Here is a 10,833-nt window from a genome sequence, read left to right on the forward strand (position 1 = left end):
TAAATTGATGTAGTGGTTGCATTGTTCAATTAAATGGAATTGCGTGAAAGGATCGTACTGATTTACCTCTGGATATCATTGTTGCTTATTTTCATTTTCATCATCTTATTTTGAAATTGTATGGATAATACTGTACTAAATTTTGGTGCCTCAACTTAAGTACATTATTCATCTGAAACTAAATTTTTGCTAAACTCATCTATATATACATGTGTATATGTATGTATGTATGGATGTATATATATATATATTATATATATATATATAAATAGATGAGTGTATTTTACCTTGTTAACAATTAACACGGAAAAATAAATAAATAGTTACCAGGGCAGCAAAAATCTAACAAATAAAGATGTTGTAACTCCTTGTTTATAAAGGTTGAAACTTCGTGTTTACGTTGAATATCATTTTTTGCTAAAATGTCGTATTGACGAGTTTCGTTTTTTCACTTTCCCGAAGAGAAGATTGCATTGTTTATACCTTTTATTCTTTTGAATAAGTATCAGTGGAACTTTCGAAACATATGTAGAAAGTAAAAATACTTGTTTAAACCTGCGTTAACTCCATTTTTTATTCATATATATATATATATATATTACATATGCGGAGGCGCAATGGCCCAGTGGTTAGGGCAGCGGACTCGCGGTTGTAGGATCGCGGTTTCGATTCCCAGACCGGGCGCTGTGAGCGAGAACATCTAAAGCTTGACGAGGCTCCGCCAAAGAGTGGTGGTGATCCCTGCTGTACACTTTCGCCACAACTTTCTGTCACTCTTTCTTCTATTGACCTGCTCGCTTAGCCAGAGGGATGGCATCATTTGAAGCGCATTGTGATCAGCGATCTGTAGCAACATCTGATAGCCTGGTCGGTCACGGTGATCACGGTGATATTATATATATATATATACATATTTATAAATATACATACATATATATGTATCACACTCATATATGCATATTTAGATAGGCGCAAGGTTGTGAGGTATAAAGCTTGCTTCCCACCCATATGGTTCCGGGTTCAGCTCCACTGCGTGACACCTTGGGCGAGTGTCTCCTCCTATAGCCTCGGGCCGACCAAAGCCTTGTAAGTGGATTTGGAAGAAACCCGTCGTATATGTCTATCTATCTCTCCCCCTCTCCCCCTCCTCACTCTCACCTTTCCCCCTTCTCCCCCCTCTTCCTCTCTTCCTCCTTCCTTCCTTCCACTCTCCCCCTCCCCTCTCCTCCCCCTCATCTCCTCTCTCTACACTACACCATTCGACATTACACATCATATCATACATACACACGTCCAGACCTCTTATACGCACTACATACTCTCTCATATACACTACATATACACACACACACACCCCTTGTTGGGGCGTTGGTCATTTGACCCTGTTATCTCCCCTATTTTCGCTCTTGCGTCTCACGTTTGATATTTGACTTCTGGCCGGAATCAGATCGCTTCTGCACGCATTTTTTTCTCTCCTTGTTTCTATCTGTGTTTCTTTTCTGTGTATCTTTCTGTTGAAGAGCGTAGGCTCGAAACGTAAAAGACTTGTTTTATTTATATTCCTGAGCGCCATACTAATACAATTGTTTGTTTATATTCCACCTGCCTTCGTCTTTTGTTTATTTTCATAAAGCTTCCGTTATATATATATATATATATATATATATATACTTATATACATATATATCTTATATATGTATCTATATATATATCTATATATGTATATATACAAAAATATATATTATATATCTATATATATATATATATTATATATATATATATATACTAAGTAATTAAGGGTTTAGCAACGATTTGCCTCACCACACACCGAATTTAGAAATAGCAGTCAAAGAGTTATGGCTATTCTTTATAGCCATAACTTAAACCTTCTTCGAATGGGGCTTTTACATGCCGAAATCTACTTGGTGAAATTAATGATTACTCCAAATTAATTGATTTCACCCTATATTATTATTATATATATATATATTTATACATATATATATTATACATATATATATATATATATATACATATATATCTATATATATGTATATATGTATATTTATATATATATACATAAATATACATATATATATGTCTATCTATATCTCCCCCTCTCCCCCTCCTCACTCTCACTCCACCTTTCCCCCTCCTCCCCCTCTTTCCTCCTCTTCCTCTTCTTCCTTCCACTTCCTCTCCCTCCCTCCCCTCCCCTCCCCCTCATCTCCACTCTCTACACTACACCATTCGACATTACACATCATATCATACATACATACACACGTCCAGACCTCTTATACGCACTACATACTCTCTCATACACACTACATATACACACACACACAATGTCTATCATCAATAGTCAGCGAAGAGCTGAAGAGGTCTGGGCCATTGAGAAGATCAAACTCAATCCCAAAGTGTTCTTTTCATTTGCAAAAAAACACAGTCACTGGTTCTACTGTTGGCCCTCTGATTGATGAAAATGGTACTCTTCAAAACAATGCCAAAACCATGGGAGAGATATTGCAGAAACAATATTGCTCTGTTTTCAGCAATCCTGATATGACTGACCTGGGCTGTATCAGTGATGTTACTCCCCAATACACTTTATCGGACATAACATTTGGCGCTCCTGATGTCTTAGCAGCAATAAAGGAAATGAAGCATAATTCAGCAGTAGGTCCCGATGGGTTCCCTGCTTCTGTCTTGAAGATGTGTCAAAACCAACTTGCACCCCCTCTAGCCAATCTGTGGCGGAACTCACTGGATACTGGATATATACCAGAAGACCTTCTATCCCAGTCTGTTGTCCCAGTTTTCAAAAAAGGAAACAAATCGCTTGCTGTGAATTACCGTCCAATCTCACTCACCTCTCATATCATCAAGGTATTTGAGAGGGTGCTGAGATCGCGTATGACTCACTTCCTTGAGAGTCATAATATGCTGAACCCCAACCAGCATGGATTCCGTAATGGGAGAGATTGCCTGACGCAGCTACTGCATCATTTTGATGACATTTTGAGAGCCCTGTGAGAAGGTTCCAACACTGATATCATCTACCTTGATTTCAGCAAGGCCTTTGACAGGGTTGATCATAAGATCCTTCTGAGAAAGCTGTCCAATATTGGTGTCACTGGAAAGCTGCTGCAGTGGATCAAGTGCTTCCTGTCTAACAGAACCCAACATGTTGTAGTCGAAGGAGTCAAATCCAGCCCAGCCAAAGTCAGCAGTGGTGTCACACAAGGCACTGTGTTGGGCCCACTTCTCTTCATCATCTACATAAATGATATTACTGACACCATCAAACACAGTAACATCAGAACCTTCGCTGATGATTCCAAGCTCCAGAAGGTCATCAATGGCGTGGATGACCGAATAAACCTTCAGTCAGACCTACTGGCTGTTGTCCAATGGGCGGAAAAGAATAACATGTTGCTAAATGAAGACAAATTGGAACTGATCCACTTTGGAAGGGAGGACGCTCTGAAACTCCCATACTCTCTTCCTTCTGGAGAAATTCTCATGGCATCCAACAACATCAGAGACTTGGGAGTAACAGCGGACAACAATATAAGCTGGGCTACACATATAAGCAGCAAAGTTGACATGGCCCGCAGAATGTGTTCCTGGATTCTCAGAACCTTCCAGTCGAGAGATTCCCACGCTATTATCCTTCTCTTCTCCACTTTTGCCCGACCCCACCTTGAATACTGCTGTCCACTGTGGTCTCCCTACACAAAACAAAATATTATGAGAATTGAAGCTCCCCAAAGGTCAATCACAAAAAAGATAGATGGCATGTCAGACCTTGACTACTGGGGTAGACTAGAGAAGCTGAAATTGTATTCACTCCAACGACGCCGTGATCGCTACATTATCTGTATGATGTGGAAAATATTCCATCAGCACTGTCCGAATGATGTTGGCATCACCTTCAAAATACATCCAAGGCTTGGACCCTGTGCCATCCGTCCACAACAAAAATCTAAATCGCATCACATAACGACAATACGGCACAACTATTTCACCTCAATTTGACCCGCTCTCTTCAACATTACACCAGGACACGTCAAAAAAGAAACTGACCATACAAAATTCAAGAAGTCTTGGACAAATTCCTTCAACAGTACCGGACAAACCACCCACACCCGATATGTCTCCGCAAACGATAACTCTCTGCTCGAATGGGCCTTGGTGCCCAAATCCTGAACTTAAAGACTTCGCCAGGTGGTGCTATTAAGTTAGACATGGCCTGGGCCAATACTGGCCAAAACCTTTCTAAGTTATTCTAAGTTATATATATATATATACATATATATACATATATATATATATATATATATAATATTATATATATATATATATATATATATATATATATATAATATATATATATATATATAAAATATTATTAGAGACAAAACCACTATTTTGCAAAACAAACAAGGAAAGACTTAATCAATACATAAAATGTTTATAAATAGTCAAAAAAACCGTCACTACAATCGTTTCTTGTCTTGATCGACAATCTTCAGGTGGACTTCCAATAAGTCAGTTTCAAATTTGAAACTGACTTATTGGAAGTCCACCTGAAGATTGTCGATCAAGACAAGAAACGATTGTAGTGGCGGTTTTTTTAACTATTTATTAAAATTTTATGTATTGATTAAGTCTTTCCTTGTTTGTTTTGCAAAATAGTGGTTTTGTCTCTAATAATTTTTATAATATTTTACTATAAAATTGGATTTAATCCTAAATCTGATTTTTTTCTCTGTAAATTTGGATTATTCCCTAATATTTATTATTATATATATATATATATATATATAATATAATATATATATATATATATATATATATATATATATATATATATATATATATATATATATATATATATATATATATATATATAAAATATTATTAGAGACAAAACCACTATTTTGCAAAACAAACAAGGAAAGACTTAATCAATACATAAAATGTTTATAAATAGTCAAAAAAACCGTCACTACAATCGTTTCTTGTCTTGATCGACAATCTTCAGGTGGACTTCCAATAAGTCAGTTTCAAATTTGAAACTGACTTATTGGAAGTCCACCTGAAGATTGTCGATCAAGACAAGAAACGATTGTAGTGGCGGTTTTTTTAACTATTTATTAAAATTTTATGTATTGATTAAGTCTTTCCTTGTTTGTTTTGCAAAATAGTGGTTTTGTCTCTAATAATATTTTATAATATTTTACTATAAAATTGGATTTAATCCTAAATCTGATTTTTTTCTCTGTAAATTTGGATTTATTCCCTAATATTTTTATTTATATATATATATATATATAATATATATATATATATATATATAATATAATATATATATATATATATATATATATATATTATATATATATATATATATATATATATATATATATATATATATATGGTTATTTAAACAGACATGTGAAGGCGGATGGATCAGTGGTTGGAGTGTCGAGCTTACGATCGTGAGGTTGTGAGCTCGAATCCCGGACCGGGCTGCGTGTTGTGTTCTCGAGCAAGGCACTTTATTTCACGTTGCTCCAGTTCACTCACCTATAGAAATGAGTTGCGACGTCACTGGCGCCAAGCTGTATCGACCTTTGTCTTCCCCTTGGATAACACTGGTGGCGTGGAGAGGGGAGGCTGGTATGCATGGGCGACTGCTGACCTTCCATAAACAACCTTGCCCGGACTTGTGTCTAGGAGGGTAACTTTCTAGGTGCAATCCCATGGTCATTCATGGCCGAAGGGGGTCTTTACTCTTTAAACAGAAAAATATAATCTCTAATGCCTAAGACTATACTACAATGGCATATATGGGCAATTTAAGTTGGATTGTCTCTTGACGATAGGCTGAAAAAGATGTAAGGAGTCTATTTGTCTATTTATGTATTTGTATTATTTTTATTTTATTACTAATTTGCATATTGATGTATATTGTTTTGTCCGATTTTCATGTTCCTATTTGTATATATATATATATACACATACATATATATATAAACATATATATATATGAGATAATTATCCCTTAGAGGTATTAAAACCCCTAACTGATACCTACACTATATATATATATATATATTCGTCTGGCCGAACTTGTCCTTACTCTGAACTGCTTCTCGTTCGCGGGCGAGTTCTACCATCAGGTCTCGGGAGTGGCCATGGGAACGCGAATGGGCCCCAACTATGCGAACCTGTTCGTTGGCTATGTTGAGGCCCAAATATTCTCTAATTTCACTGGTCCCACTCCTGAACTATATGGTCGTTACATCGACGACATTATCGGTGCCACCTCACTCTCCCGCGAACATCTAGATTCCTTCCTCTCTTTCGTCCAATCTTTCCATCCAGCCCTCCACTTCACTTCCACTATCTCCAACACCTCTGTCTCCTTCCTCGACATTTCGGTTAGCATTCTTCACTCCACTCTTACCACCTCCATTCACTACAAACACACAGACTCACACTCATACCTCAACTTCTCTTCCTCCCACCCAGAACACACCAAGCTTTCCATCCCCTATTCCCAATTCCTCCGTCTACGTAGGCTCTGTAGTGACGACCCTGACTTTGAGACTCAGTCTCAACGTATGGCTCACCACTTCACCCTACGTGGATACCCCCTCACCACTATCCACACCGCCCTTTCCAGAGCACGGTCCGTGGACCGTGTATCTGCTCTCTCTCCCCGAACCCGCCCTGTAGTCTCCCGCCTCCCTTTTCCCCTCACTTACCACCCCACGACCCTACGTCTCCAACGCACCATTCTTCGAGCTTTCCGTCATCTCCAGTCCGACCCGTCCACTTCACACCTCTTCCCTAACCGACCCCTCCCCTCTTTCAAACGAGCCCACAACCTTCGAGACCTTTTGGTCCATAGCTCCTTCCCTGACCCTACCTCCCAACCCGGCTCGTTCCCCTGCTCCCGCCCACGTTGCCGCACTTGCCCTTACCTCTCCAACACCACCCGCCTCACTAGCACCCACCATCGACCCTATCCCATCATCCACTCCTTCACCTGCACCTCCAGCAATATTATCTATTGCATCTCTTGCTCTCTCTGCAATTCCTTGTACATCGGACAAACGGGACGCCGCTTGGCTGACCGGTTCGCGGAACACCTTCGTGACATCCACCTTGCGAACGACACACCGGTCTCACGCCATTTCCGCTCCACCGGTCACTCCTTGCAACACCTATCTGTGTTCGGTTTGTCCTTACACAGAGGCCATCCGGATTCCCGTTTGCGCCGTGAACAGGAATTAATCTTCTCTCTTCGCTCTTATACGCCATTTGGTCTCAACTCGCACCCCTCCTCATCTAACCCCCCTCTCCCCCCTCCTGACCTATCCTTTCCCCCGACCCCTACTTCTTCAGTCCTTCATCCTTTCACCCCTACTCCCCTTCCCTTCTTCCCTCTTTCTCCCTCCATCCTTCCCTCTTCCCCTTCCCTCTGCTCCCTCACTCCCTCTCTCCCCCTCTCCCTCTTTCCTCCTTCCTCCCCTCCTCCCCTTCCTTCTCCCCTCCTCTCTCTCCCCCATCCTCTCCTCTTCCCCCCTCTCCTCTTCCCCCCTCTCCTCTTCCCCCCTCTCCTCCCCCTCTTCTCCTCACTACACCACACGACTTCACACATCACATCATATATGATGTGCCATACTAATACATACACCAACTAATACATACTAATACGTACTAATACATACTAATACATACTAATACATACACCAACCCTATACATACACACGTCCAGACCCCTCATACGCACTTATACTCTCTCATACACACACACACACACACACTTATACATACTAATACGTACTAATACATACTAATACATACTAATACATACACCAACCCCATACATACGCACGTCCACACCAATCCTACGCACTAATACTCTCTCATACACACACACACCCTTATACATACTAATACATACACCAACCCTATACATACACACGTCCAGACCCCTCCTACGCACTATTAGCTGGTCCTTCAACCATATTATCAACCCTATTATCTCCCCTTATTTCGCTCTCGCGTCTCATGTTTGATCTTTGACCTCTGGCCGAAATCAGATCGCCATGTTGATTCGTTAGCTACTGCACGCATTTTTTTTCTCTCCTTCTTTCTGTGTTTTTTTCTCTCTGTGTATCTTTCTGTTGAAGAGCGTAGGCTCGAAACGTTAAAGACTTGTTTTATTTATATTTCCTGAGCGCCATACTAATACAATTGTTCGTTTGTTTTCCACCTGCCTTCGTCTTTTGTCTATTTTCATAAAGCTTCCCGTTATATATATATATATATATATAATATATATATATGTATGTATGTTGTATGTATGTATGTATGTATGTATGTATGTATGTATGTATGTATGTATGTAGTATGTATGTATGTATGTATGTATGTATGTATGTATGTATGTATGTATGTATGTATGTATATCACTCGCTGAGAAGTTTTGTTTCTGAAGCTGAGGCTGAAGGAATGGTACCTGGTGTTGTTACAAGTACATGCACCAAATAACGAGGCCAATTAGAATACTTTTCTTGTCCGGAGAATAGGTTGAAATCATGGAGGCGATTAAGGCTTTGAGATGTGTCGAGGTTGCTAGAGAGGGGGAAATATGTCCTGAAATACTAAAACCCTGGCTGACTCGTGCGTGCCAGGGTTCTTGAACCTCTGTGAAAACACTAAGCAATGGTCTAATAATCCTAAATTTTAAAATGGAAACAAAAGAGAATGCTTCAATTATAGAAGAATACTATCGATGAACCATGTCTGCGCTACGTGTTTGAGAAAGAGATGTAAGAAATTGTTGACTACTTACTGAAAAACAGCATGGTTTCTGTCATGCATTCAGCACAACCAAAGAGATAATCACTCCACGGAAGATGTTAAAGATATCAAGAGTAATGTCACTACGTGACACGTGCTTTTTAGGCCTCGAAAAGCATACAACTGGGCACAGCGTGATATGCTGTGGATAGTTTTGTTGGAATTTGGGATTAATAGGCAACTTCTCGTTCACGAGAAATCCTTATACGAACGCCCAAATACGTGTGTTCGATAAATAGTGCTATGTCGAAACCTTTCACAGTGGATAGGAAATCTGCTGGAGTAGGTATTGCCATTTCTTCGTTTCATTATATTTATGAAGTGGATTGGCACGCGCAGCCGTGAGTGTAAGATTGGTCGGTTGATATATGGAAATACCTGGCTCATGAGATGATCACCATCATGCACTGAGTGGGGGTTCACTGCTGAGTGCTGAGGGGAAAGATGAAAATTAGTGCTACGAAGACTGAGATCTAAATAATTGCACCTTCAAGATCCATTGATATATCTGAAGACCTTTTTGAAGGAAATTTTGGGGTACAGGTTACCAGAATATTCTCAAATGATCGAAGTTTTCCATTTAACTCTATTACAATACTAGCAGTATCACCCGGCGATGCTCGGGTTTGTTTCGAACCTTTAGAATTGGAATTTTTGAAAAGGAAAAATTATGCATTATGTAGCTTGTTATTTTCTTTAAGTGAACATTTTTCTGGTTGAAATACACCGAAAAATGGCGACACAGCAGTAAAAAAATCGTAAAAAGTAGGGATTTTCATAGAAAAAAAGCACCTTTTCCATGTAAATAATTTTTGGTGTTAACATCCGATTTGAATTTTTGCTTCTACGGAAGGAAGAGCAAGCCTTCTATCATACTCTCAACTGTGGTCAACTATCCCCGTAGGGTCTCGGAGGAGATAGTGTTCGATGAAGGCTACCAAACCTGCCATACACAGATAACTTCAGCTTTATATAGAGAGAGATTACATATGTGATTCCGTGCCGTATTGGTGTTTAGAACTAGGAACGCAGTTCTCAGTCATTTACCTCCAGTTAGTTTCATTTTACTCCTGCAGATTTCCTATCCACTGTGAAAGTTTTCGACAAAGCACCATTTATCCGAACACTCGCATTTAGGCATTCGTAAGGGACTTCTCGTGAACGAGAAGTTGACCATTAATCCCAAATTCCAACATAAACTATCCGCAGCATATCACGCTGTGCCCAGTTGTATGCTTTTGGAGGTCTATAAAGCAAGCGTCACGTCGAGACGTTACTCTTGATATCTTCCACATCTTCCATGGAGCGATTATCTGGTTGGTTGTAGGGCAGTGGACTCGTGGTCGTAGGATCGCGGTTTCGATTCCAAGACCGGGCATTGTGAGTGTTTATTGAGCGAAAACACCTACAGGGGGTGGTGGTGAACCCTGCTGTACTCTTTCACTACAACTTTCTCTCACTCTTTCTTCCTGTTTCGTTGTATCTGTATTTCAAAGGGCCAGCTTTGTCACACTCTGTGTCACCTTGAATTTCCCTGAGAACTACGTTAAAGGGTACATGTGTCTGTGGAATGATCAGTCACTTGCACGTTAATAAATGAGATGCGACGTCACTGGTGCCAAGCTGTATTGGCCTTTCCCTTTCCCTTGGATAACATCGGTGGTGTGGAGAGAGGAGGCTGGTATGCATGGACGACTGTTGGTCTTCTGTAAACAACCTTGCCCAGACTTGTGCCTCGGAGGGTAACTTTCTAGGTGCAATACCATGGTCATTCATGACCGAAGGGAGTCACACACCGTTTCATTTATATATATATATATATATATATATATATATATGTGTGTGTGTGGTGTGTGTGTGTATGTGTGTGTGTGTGTATGTGTGTGTGTGTGTGTTTCTGTGTCTGTGTGTGTGTATATATATATATATATATATATATATATATAT

Source organism: Octopus sinensis, linkage group LG1 (genome assembly GCF_006345805.1).
Source record: "Octopus sinensis linkage group LG1, ASM634580v1, whole genome shotgun sequence".
Taxonomy (NCBI): domain Eukaryota; kingdom Metazoa; phylum Mollusca; class Cephalopoda; order Octopoda; family Octopodidae; genus Octopus; species Octopus sinensis.